Here is a 14390-nt window from a genome sequence, read left to right as displayed (position 1 = left end):
AAAAGTTTGAAGTGATAAAACCCTTGATAAGTGCCCTAAGTCCTTACTATTTAAACCATATTATAAATACAATTTTATTAACGAATTTAAAGATGTTAAAACTGGTTAATTTGTTAATGGCTTTTGTGCAGGAAAAGTGGCTAGAGGAGTTCAATAATATTATAGCTAAAAAAAATAGAATAATGTAGAGAATAAATCATTCCTTCAATAATGGAAGACCAACATATAATTTCTCAATAAAAAATTCTAATCATTCCAAGAATGAATCACTGAAATAGTCTTTTAATAACTTATTTGATAAAAAAAAAAAAATAGAGACTAGGACAATGCTTTTAATATAAAGATTAGTATATGCCAAAACATTAATGTAGTAGTTAAGGCCTGCATATGATAGAAATAATAAAGGATGGTAACTAGGATTTTATGGAAATTCAATAATGATTGAAAGGTGAGGAGAAAAGGAGTAGTAAGATTAAGAATTTTAGGGTATTGATTAATACTTAAAAGTACATTTTTATCAAGGTTTTATATCATCATTTTGAACTTGAAATATCAATAACTCCTTAACTAAAGCATATTTTATAATAATATATTTAATAATATAAGATACCTTTAATTTATAGTAAGTGTTTATCTTAAACGCAAGCCTATCACATAAATGAAAGGATTGATTGATGAGTTTAAGAATTAAAATTGAAAGGATGAAGAGATGGCCAAACTTAAAAAAGAGATGCTGGTGCAGTTCAAACCAGAACACTGTTTGGTAATTAGGTCATATTTGGAGTTGTAAATCTCGGATTCAAGTCTACTTTATATGAATAGAAAGGTAAGACATAGGCCTATAACTTTTATGAGAGTCCAAGATTTAAAAAGGCCATTTCAAGTCTAAATTATAGCAACAATGAAAAAATCTGAATTTGTCCTGCATCCCGAACATTATTTAGTGTTTACTTATATCTGGAGTTCTAGAAGTCCAAATCTTGCATCCCGAACATTATTTAGTGTTTTACATATATCTGGAGTTCTAGAAGTCCAAATGACTTCTATTTTTTTTCTTGGAAAGCTGAGATAATTTTCTATAATTTTCATGTTCAAGTGGTTACAATTATAACACTATCAATGGTGTTTTGGGTAGACAAGAGATATAACACTATCAATGATGTTTTGGGTAGACAAAACACTTGGTACAACAAATGCTTGACACTTTTATAGCGCAAACTGTATGGTATAACAAATACTTGTGCTATGAAAGAAACTTGATTTGTTGTTAATATAAGTTATAATCATAAATGCCTGACAACATTTATAAGTATGCGCATTAATCAAATAATATAACTAATGTAATCATGTTAACAATTTATAATCTGATTAGAACCTTCTTTGTGTGTGGTTTCCAATTAAATAATAAGAGTTTATACTATACTTGTTTCACATAACATTAATGGATCTTTTAACCTTGACATTTGTTGTTATCATTGTTTAATCTTTACATTTATCTTTCATCTTAAAGTTCTCATCAACTTCTTCTTCTTCTTCTTCTTCTTCTTCTTTATTATTATTACTACTACTACTACTACTACTATTACTATTATTAGTAGTAGTATTAGTATTATTACTATTATTGTTGTTATTGTTGAATTATTATTGTTTATAATTTATATAATTGACCTCCCTGTGGTTCGACTTCAGTCTTGCCGGGTTATTTATTACTTCGACACTCCTGCATTTAGGAAAATATATCAATCTTTTGGTTGTATTAGGTATCATTAAATGCTCTAGCTAAGATTTATGCTTACAACACTATTAAAACTACAGGTTGTTGTCAAGGAAATGATCTTATAATTCTAATAAATAATGACAATCAAAGTTTTTTTATATGTATTCTAATATGTATTTCAATTTTATTTAAGTTTATATTGAACCTATGCATTTTAAATTTAGGTATATATAAATCATTCGTATAATTACCAGATCTATAAAAATATCATTCTTATAAATGAATAATATTTGTCCTCGATAATAAATTTAAATTCATTTAATACTAAATAAAATGGAAATAATATCTTAAAATACTAGAATAAAATAACAATTATAAAGTTCTAATATTAGCCCATTATATAAAACAAATTAACTAGTTCTTACAGCTAATGTAGTAGCCCTTGCTTCATTACTAAGTCGTTCATCTATTTTGCCTTTACTAATCTTCTACTTTTCTTTAATTCTGCATGCAATTGAAAATGTGAAAGCCACATTCACGTATCCAATACCAAAAACTATAATGCAAAGTAGTAAGATAGTTTTCAATTATGGCCAATTAAGTAACAAAGCCTTTTTTCTTCTTAAGAGTCCTTTCAGCAATCTTAAGCATTTTAAGCAATTCTAACAATGTACTATCCAACTTGTTCATACAATAGTTTATAATGAATTGCAAAAATTAATGGGGTAATGACTGCAATACCATGTCAACAACTAACTTATGGTCCATGACAAAACCCAATTAACCCAATTTTTCATTATAGCTAATCATTTTCAAAACATGGGTGTTCAATGAAGAACTTTTAGTCATCTTGTAGTAGGGTAATTCTTTAAAGGTCTCATATCTCTCAGTCCTATTGGCCTTATCAAACAATTCTTTGAGATGCATAATTATAGTATAGACATCTATATTCTCATGTTGTCTTTGAAACTCAAGTGACATACTGGCTAACATCACACATGCAGTTTGTTCATTGTCATCAACATGATGCTGATGTCCATTCCTAACTTTTCCTTCAGCATCCTCAGCAGAGGAATTTGGAATTGAATTTTCAAGAACATACAACATTTTTCTTGCTTGAGAACAATTCTGATATTTTTGTGTCAATCCAAGAAATTTGGTCCAGGCAATTTGTTAGCATCAAGTATATTTTGTAGGGAAATGTTAATATTCATTTTGATCTACCAACCTATTTATATAAAGATAGAGAGTATTAATTTCATACATACATATTTAAATTCTCAATTTAGATAAGATCTTTAATTTTAATTTGGTCTCCCATTATTTTCTTACTAATTAATAGCCCTCCCTATTAATTCAGGGAATGTCGTTTAGATTTTTCTAGTGGGCTAGAATCTTATTTAATTTATTTGATTTTAAGTAACTCAACAAATTAAAATAAATTAAATTAGATATAGCATAGTTTATCAATCATATCTCTATATAACTTCTAGATAAGTTATGTAACAACTCATTGTCTAAACATATCTTATATGTTTCACCTAACTTGTGTCTCTAAGCTCTATGATCATAAATTACTCATCCAAATCATGTAGTTTAGTTAAGTAAAACCTAATTTTATAGCATTAAACATATTCAATTAACGATAACCTTGAGTGACTTAACAAATTATCTATGAATAAAACTCTAGTTTTATGCATATAAAATTGGAAGACAACAAATCATATTCTTTACATGTACTTAATATTCTATTAAGGGATTTAATAATTAAAAGAATCTAATTCAAAACAACACATAACATATATAGATACACACACATTACAATTTATATAGAAACATAAAACCTTAGCATACCATTTTAATTAGATGATTATGAACATATCTAAGCTAATTCTCTCGAGCCATTGAAGGTAATTAGATAGAAAAATCCTAGGTAACTGGTACAAATCTTCATAAGTTCTTTGCAAGCACTTTAATTATAGCATTCATCACCATTTCTTTTTTCATCTTGGATTACAAAATAATTTTCTATCTAAATTCTTACTCTTATAAATTACATAACACTTATATGATTAAGTAAAACCTTAAGTTACATTCAAGGACAATTAGATGAGAAAAGAATTTACAACCCCGAAGAAAAATAGAGATAAGGCAAGATAAATAGACCTTATTTAATAAAAAATTACAACCATTCAATCATTAAATTAAAAACAAAATACATTAATATTTAATATTCATAATCATCCATCATGCATAAAAATATTTTAATATAATGATAAATTACATTACATGCTTCAATTCTAATTTTTGGTTTTATGTGCTACTATAAAATAATATTTCTAACACTTAGAAATATTCAATCAAATCTAATTTGATAATTTATCAAATAAAACAAATTTTATTTAACATAAATTCCAAGAAAACATTTTTCAAAATTTAATAAGAAAATTAATCACATTAAAATTTGTATTAATATCCTACACTATTTTACGATTAATTAAATAAAATTTTCTAGCTTGAAAACTCTCATTATTTTAGAAAAACCATTTTTCTAAATATTAATTAATTAAATAAATCCTAATCCCATTATCATATAATAAAACTTAAAAAATGAATTAAACAATTTAATTCATTCCTAATCCAATTAGCAAATTTAATTCTTTAATTAAAATAATTTAGGGTTTCAATTTTAATATAAAATTATTATTTATATATGAAGGGCTAAAATCATAATTTCAGTCTAAAAATACCTAGAGGTAATTAGATATAAGTTGCAGGGGTAGAATTATAATTCTACCTCTTAAAAACCCTAAAAATGATGTAGGGGCATTCATGTAACTATACCTCTCTTCATCTTAATACTTCTACTGGTAGTGGGATATTTGCCGGCTATTGGTGGCTAGAATAGCAGCCAATGTTGTCGTTGCCAGCTAGCAGCGTGAGGGGCAATCGCTCGCGCTGCGCAGCCTTCATAGCGTGGCTTCTACCTCACTCTCAGCCATAGGTTGTCACCTCTTGCATTTGGCATTACAAGTAGTAGTGCCTATGATAGCCACCTTATTTGTTTTTAAGATTCCACTAGATTCCAGCCAGATTCAAGAAATTTGATCAGATTTGGACGGGATAGTAGAGAATATCCCTTTTTTATTTTTTTGAAAAAAATCAGGAGAGAAAAATTAATTTGGGGGAAAATAATTTTGCACATAAAATTAATTCGAAATTAACACCAATAATAATTAAAACAAGTAAACAATAACCCTAATTGTCTAATGATGGCTCAACTACCACTATTGGGTTCCTGAATATCATACTCACAGCAAAAACAATAAAACAAAGTTATTTGGGAGTTCTTGGGATCTTATTAGATATATCTAGAGTTGTTTAAGAATTTATCTCTTGAAAATTTGATTTTTTTAGCTTTGATTAATTCTGTAAAGGTTGGTTTGTCACAAACCACATGTTGTCTAATTGTCCGGCCTCCAACGGTAATCCATACAAACCACCAGTGAGAAATCTCCTAAATCTCTATTCAGGAGAGAGCTATGCCTAGAGTGATAGGTCTCTATTTTGTAACTTACGTAGTTTTTCTACCAAATAGACAACCTCTAAAAAATAAGAGGCATAACTTATTATTTATAAAAAAATTTAAAAAAGCCTATAAATTGGTAAAATATCAATTTTCCCCCTGAACAGTATCCATAAATTAATTCATGATAATTTTAGAAATTAATTCAATCAACTCTTTACTTGATTTTTCTAGGTATAGAAATATAATTCATGTATTACTTATATTCTAATTTTTAATTTCTTGTATTACTTATATTCTAATTTTTAATTTCTAAAATATAATTTAATCAAGTTATACTTAATTTAATCATTCTAGTTTAATTTTTAACATATGATTCTTAATATGTGTGACTATTAGGTTCCTAATATGTTGACCTAAATGTAAATTAAAATTCTAATTAAATAAATTAAATAATTTAATCTATTATCAATTCAACAATTGATTTAATATATATTTGAAGATCAGATGTATTATTTAGCAACGTGTCATGATCCCTCAAATATTAAAAAAGTCATTGGTAGTTTGACTTAATCTTTCAATAACCGGTTTATTAGTGTAATTATTATCATTTCATCAGTAATATTTCGATTTAACATTAAAACAGGGAGTATGTCTGTCATATTAAATCATGTTTATTTTCTATATAATAGTCATTGATTATTTGAATAAAATTTGAGACTCTTTTTAAATCTCATTTTATATTGACTAAAAATTTCTCAGTCAATACTATTTAAGAATAGATAAAATATTTTTTCTAATTCATATAAAGTGAGGAATCATCTCTTAATCACTCAAGTATCTTCATATAATTCATGTTATACTCAATATCTATCCTTTCATAACCTCGTTTAAGATAATGTAACATGATTAAAGTATAACATTCTCTATATAAGATAACTTAGTGAACTTAAATCTAAAGATCACTTATACAACTATCATGTGAACCTTTCTATAAACATATGTGATCTTTCCATATATAATTTTTATACGGGTCAGTTTAGTGTACATGTCTTATGACAAACACCTATGTATTATTTTTAGGTATCTCTTATACTATAACTTATATGAATAGTTGTTTCCTTTCATAAAGAAAAGAACATAATATGTAGCAGTCTCTACAATTTCAATGAATATCCAGTATTTAAGAGAGTATCAACCAAGAATATTTTAAAAACAATACTATGTTGCAATAAAAATCTCATAATTATAACAACTTTATAATTTTATTTGCAAAATATTTTTATTCTATAGACTTTATATTTACTCTAGATTCATTAATCTAATATTATATGAATATTAAAAATAAATTAAATTTTTATTAATAATAAATACATATTTACATAAATATAATAATATCATATATAATCAACCAATTGGTCACACAAACCATGTTAAACTAACAACAACATCATCACCAAGGTGGGAATTTTGATCTTAGGCTGTTTTGCAACTGTTCTTCATTGTTGTTTGTCTCTATCCATGGATCTTTCTCTTATTCCTGTTGTTTAATCCCCATTCTCCATTGCTTTTTTAGAATTGATTGTGGTTGCTACATTTACATGCGTTTCTTCTGTGTCGTAGCTCTGCACTTCTTTATTTTGACAGGCTTGCATACTCATGAAACACGTACATGGTCCTTCCTTGACACTTGGTTATTTTTTGGCTTCTTGGTCTTGCATCTCCAGCTTTTTACAAATCTGCTCTCACCCCAGGAATTCCCGTATAAGCTGCTGGAACCCTGCACTTTTCTTAAAACTTCCACATTGAATTTCCTACGTTTTTTTGAGCAATTGTTAATAGACGATACTTATATGAGCTCTACATTACAGGGACGTTAACCCTTGCGTTGGAGCTCCATCAAGCTGCAACTTTCCGATCTACAGCTCTTCTGGCATGAACAATTCAATTATGTTCATATTCACTCTTCGTGTCTGTGTCTTATGATTTGTTGGGTCACTTCTGATGGCTGTAGCTTTTTTATATGGAAACAATTGTTGGGAATGAAGCTTTGCCGCTTTGAAAACTAAACAAATGTAGCATGGTTTGTTCTTTGGATGATTATACGACATTATCACCTATGCAAACTCAAACTTTTGTTTAGCAGGTATAGGCTTTCCAAAGTTTTTGTTTTTTTTCGTGTGGAGATTCAAAACTTTTAGATAAATAACTAACAACCCATGTGTGTTTCCCAATCGATCTATCTTATATCATCAAGTGTCATTGGCACTTTTGCAATAAAAAATCTAATTTTGGGTCTTCTAGTTCTACACATTACAACCACGGTTTCTTCAAGCTAGCTCTTAGTTACAGTAGCCTTCCATGCAAGCTAGCTAGTTTTTCCATTCTTTTTGTTTACTCTAACTACGCAAATTAATGGGAACGATTATTTAATTTTCAATACTAATAAATTACTCTAACTATGCAAATCCACTGTTAGAGAGCTTTACATTGCGGATTCACACTGTAATTCCAACTCTGTTTTTTTCTTTAATGTTTTTGAAACGTGGCCAGGTGAGGACCATGTTTTTTCACCATATGTTTTTGCTTTCTTTCTTCTCCACTGGTAAACAAGTCTATTATTTCTTTTCATCTGAGAAGAAAAAATTGTTTTGATGTTGAGAGACAAAAAGGCTAAAGGGAGTTGCAGGAAAGATGAAGACAGAAAAGAAAACCCATGTTCTCTGAAGTTGATGCAGATGGCGCCGTGGGTTTTTCAAAAGACTTAAAAGCATAAAAAAATAGAGGAGTTACAGGACGGATGTGGAAGGGGAAAGAGAGGAGATTTTCCATGATCAGGGAGGGATTAGCAGACAATGACTATCAGATAGAGGAGGGGAAAATTGGGTTTAGAGATGAAGGGGGTGATAGTATCCGATTTGAAGACACAAAAAGAGAGACGAAGGCAAAGATAGAAAGGGGTGTTCATGGAAGACAATGACTACTTTTCGCATTGCTCTTCCTTTTTTCCTCCATTATGCTGCTAACCTCCTGCTGGTTTCATCGCTTTTTTTCTATTTAGCTATACTGCGGAAGTTCCAGATAATGCGCTGGACAATGTAGCTTGCAAGACTTGCCATCTAATGGATCACCTTTAACTAATGAAAAAGCAACACGTACATGGTAGCTTCATCTCGCTCAGAGGTAGCTGTCCTAACCTTCAATGGCTTTTCCTTTCATCTGCATTTGCACCATTTGGCAAGCTGCTGCTGGAGCATTGCAGCTTTGTTCTTTATCGCTGCCAGCATTCATTAAATTTATGGTTGATTGTTCTGTGTTTATGCATATCCTTTTCACTTTGATCCACCCTCTTATGCTTCGTCTTCTGCTTTGGTTGTGTTCATCCATGCTTGGCTGCTTTGTTGTTGTTCTATCGAATTAATTGAAAACCAACTGTCACAGAAGTGCTGGATTTACACGCAGATACTTTTGCATTACTGCTGTCCTTCGTTAAATAATGGCTTGGAATCATTGGTGGGTTATCTTTGACCTCAGGTATTAATTTCTCTTCTTTAAGTTGTTTGATTAACCAATATTCAACCTTTCTTCTTAATTCTTACAGAACACCAGATCCTAATTCATTAGCTCTCATGCTTTAAACTTAGAAATCCACTTCCATTTCCCCTCCCCTTCTAAAAAAATCACTTCCCATTTGAATTTATGTTTTTGTTGACTTTGAACACCAAATTGAACATTAATAGGCTCTTAACAAATAGTGAAATTGTTAAACATGGTCCAGCATGATTGCATCAGGCAAATTTTCATTGAATTGTTTTCTTGTTTGATAAATCAGGGCCCTTAGTACTGTGGTGCTTGCGCTAATGAGGCTTTTATTTGCAGTATAAAATAAATCGTGTTAATATTTAATTGATGTTTAATTTGTAAAAAAAAGTTTTGTTATTATATCATTAAGTAAAAATAGATTTTTTTAAATAAAAAAATTAATAAATTTAATAAAATTTATGATTTGAGTTATGAATTTACGATTTAAAGTTTAAGTTAATATAATATATTATTATTTTAATATTTAAAAAAAAATGCCGATTTAATTATTTAGATCAAAACATGTTTTTTTAATCAATTATTTATTCAGTTGTTTTTTAACTTATCAAGCTAACTTGTTTACATTAATATCGTTTTTATATATATTAATTTTAAATTCAAACTAGATAAGAAATCATCTTAATAGGTTTTAATATTCACCTAATTTTGTACGTTTTAATAATAATATCAATATTTTATGATTTAATATTTTTATATGTGTCAAAAAACTTTTAAGATGACAGAGGTGTAACCTATATTAGTAAACAAGTTACCTTAAAACTTATATTTATCTCCATTAATAAATTAATTGAAATATGCTATCATAAAAAAGAAGATTATAATAAATAAATAAAAACTTTAATTTGTTAGTAATTATTCAAATTTAATGGAAAAAAATACAGCTTTAGTAATTTATATTCTAATAATATATTAATTTTAGACAAAAATAACTGTTAAAATAAAATAACATACAAGTTAATATTTTAATGAGTGGTGGCAGAAAAACACAGTTAACCATAGGATATTTTTTTATCATGAACAATTTCATTGAAATATATTATTATTTTTAGGACCTTTTGGTTGTGGAAATTATAATTTAATAAATGAAAACATATTAAATAAAACAATCAACAATGGAGAAATATGATCTTGTCCCAAAGGCATATCTACCTAAGGACCGCAGAGGGCACGCCTCCTACAGTCCATTTTAGTTTGTCTAATTGTATGCCTTTTAAAAAATAAAAATTCATCTTTTTTAAAATACTTTATTAAATGAGAATTTTAGTGAAGGCGAGATTTTTAATCACAACATATTTTTTTCATCTACTTTCTCATTTAATTGATTATTAAATGGGAAAACCACCTTGATCTAACTATAGTTTAGTTGTTTTTTTTCATTATTTTTTATTTTAAAAAATATCACGAGTTAGTATAATTTTTAAATTTTGATGAAAAAATAAATTTATTCTTATATATACTATAAAACAAGAGCCCATAAATGATATATCAATTAAACATAATTTTTCTTAATTTTGATATGATTTCCCGCTCTCTTCTCAAGAAGAAAACAATTTTGGACCTAAATCAAAATTTTATAACAACACATAATATTCACTTTTGAATTCTATGAAAATACATATTTACTTTGAAGTAATTTATTTATAATATTTACCGGGAAAATACAGGTTCAAAAAGTTCTTATGATATCATGGTTAAATTATTAAGAAATTCAGTTCATAATTATTTGGGTCACTTTAATTGTTCAATAAAGTTCATAAATTCCTTCTAAACTTACCGTCTCTTTTACTAAAAACTATATAAAACATCTCGAAGCGTGTCTTGGGTCCTTGTCCATAGATGTCTAAAGTTTGAGTTTTCTGTACAATAAACCTAATTAACTAGGTAACAAAACTTTTTCTACATCTTTTCCATCAATATCAATCAAATCCTTTAATAAGTTTCCTATAAATTAATTATTATAATTTTTATTATTTTTGTTGTTATTATTATTGTTATTATTATAATTATTAATTGCTTATATCTTATTTTTTTATATAAAAATAGTGTAAAAAATTGCATAAAAAATGAAACGATATTTTTATTAAAAAAAATCCATGTTATTGATGTTGTTGGTGTTCATTTTTTTATTTTAAAGTTAATTTTATAAAGTATTGGAAGTGATGAACAACTCTTACTTGTTTGAGAGAAATAACTTATTATGATTTTTTTTAACCATCTCATTAATTATGTTTTTTCTTATTATTATTTTTTTTCTTTTTCTTATGCATATATTTCTACTTATCCTAGTAAATCATTCTCTTTATACACATGATGTGAACTCTATTGATATAAAAATTCAAAAACCCATAATCAAATTAGCTTTTTCTAAAAAGGCTAAGATCAAGTTTGGAATTGAATTTTACACAACGATAATCTGTACTAAGGCATCAAGACAATATGTAATTGAAACTATTTAATGAACCAAAAAGTATAAGCAAAATCTCACATACACAATAATAATAGATAAAATCAAAGTTTTTTCTTATAAAAAAAATCTAAATACAAGCTAAATAACCTTATTTATAATATAGATAAAACACTTTAAATAATATTGGATAAATAATAAAAGAGGTTTAAATAAAATAGAAAAAAAATCATAAATCAAATAGAAACTAATATAGTTCCTACATAATAACTTCTGAACCTTATTATAAGACCTTTTTGATGTCTAATTACCCTAAAATTTTAGCTCAATATAGAACAAAACCTCTAAAAATCTCTGATAAAATATTAACCCAATCTAAAAACTAGATAAAAAATTATGTTTATTAGAGTAAAACTAAGCACTATAAAAAATGTTGAAATTAATTAGTTCATAAAATAGATGAATCAAACCTCTCTTATGCATGAATTAAATTGACTAAGGTCTAATCTTCATTTATTAATGTTGTCTCCTTGAAATCCACCTTGTCTTAAATATTCTAAATAAGCTCATTGAATGTATATTTCAACTTTTTTTTTTGTCTTGTAATTGGCTTAATTGAAACTTGCAATGGATTTTTTGGTGTGGTTTTGATCATATCATCCCCTCTCTCCTCAAAAAGATTCATTCATGAATCATAACCTACATCAAATAAAGAGAGATAAAAAAAATATCAAATGTAGCACACCTACATCAAATAAAGAGAGATAAAAAAATATCAAATGTAGCATTAACACTATAATTACTTGGTAGATTCATTTTATAGGCATTATTATTAATTTTTTCAAGGATTTGAAATGGTTCATCTCTTATCGGTATCAACTTTCAACTTAAATCTTTTTTTGTTGAGAAAATTTTCTTTTTTTTCTCATATACACTTAAATTTAATCACCTAGTTAAAAAATAACCCATTTTCATCTTTATTAACTTTAAATGCATATTGATTAATGTTTTTTGTATTTTGCACCTCGCATTCAAAGGAAGATCCTTCACTATATGTGTTTTTCCAAGGTCAAGAAATAAATAACAAAAAAAACTTTAAAAAATCATTGAGTTGCAAGACTCTTGATTCATAGTTCGATGTTAACTTGACGAACATGCATCAATAATAAATAACTTGTAAATAAGCTCAGAAAATAAATTAAACAGTTAATGACATGCATCAAATAAATTTAGGATAAAACTTATAGCTAAGATAACCTTCTATTTGAAAGGATGCAGTGAAAGTAATTTCTATCTTCCCTTAAACATAACAATTCTCTTACTCAAATCTCTAGAACTAATGCATAATTTATTTATCAAAGTATTAGGTGACGACTCTATTTTTTCATATAATTTCTTTTTTAATTTTACAGGTTTTAATTATGTTGGGAACGACATAGGTTATTAATTTCATCAAATCAAACTAATCTAATCAAAATCCATATCAACTTAATTGATCCATTCAAGATCCTATCAAAACTTGACCTAATAAAAAGAAAATTAGACTTATTTTTTTCCAAAACAAAAACTAACTTATAGGTCACATTAATGAAAGATAGATCTTTAGAATTGTTTACTTACAACTATAATGTTGTGGTGTAGAATGTAGTTTAACATCAATAAAATGCTTTACACTATGATTTTGATTAAGATTTCTTTGAGTACAAAAAAAATATTCAGGTATTTTTAATTTTTTTAGTATAAGAGAATTTAAAACATATGAGGGTTGACTTAGTTTGATTTGATCGACTTGGTAGGTTCAAAAGCACCCCAAATGACTGATAAAAACATGGTTTGACTAAAAAGATTTTTAAGATTATATTTTTTAAATATTAAGATGGAAATATATTGGAATAATCTAGGTTAACCTATTAAATTCGTGTATCAAGTTATGAGACTGTGATAACTTCATAAAAAATATAAAAATAAATTATGAAACCTAATTGTCAAATAATCTAAAGTTGCAAGGTGAAATTGAAAAATATCAAATTAAAAAAAGATCTTAAAAAATAATACGAGTCAACTAAGTTTAACCCGCCAAATCCATAATTGAAGTTGTGAGGCCATGATAACTCTATGAAAAAAAATTAAAAAAAATTATAAAATCTAATTCTTAATCAATTTAATGTTGAAAGATAAAATTAAAAAAAAATAACATAAAAAAGCCTCAAGTCAACCTTGATTAACCTCTCAAATTTATAACTTAAATAATGAAATTGAGATAATCTCACAGAAAACAAATTCTTAAATAATGAAATTGAGATAATCTCACAAAAAACAAATTGAAATAAATTATAAAACTAGATTCTCAATCAATTTAATGTTGAATGATGAAATTATAAATAAATTCAATTAAAAAAAGAACAAAAATAAAAGAGTTAAGTCAACTTGAGTTAACCTACTAAACTCGCAAACCAAGTTATTAGACTAGGATAACCTCATAGAAAATAAATCAAAATAAATCATGAAATTCAATTTTCAATTAACTCAATATTGAAGGATAGATTAAAAAAATTCAAAAAAAACCTGATTAGAATCAATCTAGTTAACTCATCAAATTTGATAATCAGATCATAAGACCAAAATAATCTCATAGAAAGCAAATAAAAAAAATTATAAATCTTAATTCTCAATAAATTTAATATTAAATAATAAAATTAACAAAAAAAAACCCAAAGAGATAAAAAAAAATCTAAGACCATACCATCATTGTAATTAATTTAAAGATTTAATAAATTAATATATCCAAAACCAAGTTTTTTTTCACACGAGTGAACAACATGCTATTTTTTAATTAAAAAAAATAGACAACAAATGACTTATATTGAAAAATTGGATTCCAAGTTTTTTGGACTTAAAAACTTAATTTTAAAGTGAGTTCTAACTAAAAAGAACTTAAAAACACCACCATAAAATCCTTTATAATCCACTTATAACTACAAAAATATCCTAAAATAATTTAAAAAATAGAAATTAATTGAATAAAAAAATATAAATGAACCCAATCTATCTTTTCTAATGTTTTTTTAGGAAAAACCTATCACTATTAAACTTTTTTCATAAAATAAAATTCATTAACATCGAATTCGGTTATTTTGATT

The sequence above is a fragment of the Populus euphratica genome, unplaced genomic scaffold, assembly GCF_000495115.2.
Source record: "Populus euphratica unplaced genomic scaffold, PopEup_1.0 scaffold448.1, whole genome shotgun sequence".
In the NCBI taxonomy this organism is placed as follows: domain Eukaryota; kingdom Viridiplantae; phylum Streptophyta; class Magnoliopsida; order Malpighiales; family Salicaceae; genus Populus; species Populus euphratica.
Note: the sequence above shows the minus strand (reverse complement) of the source record.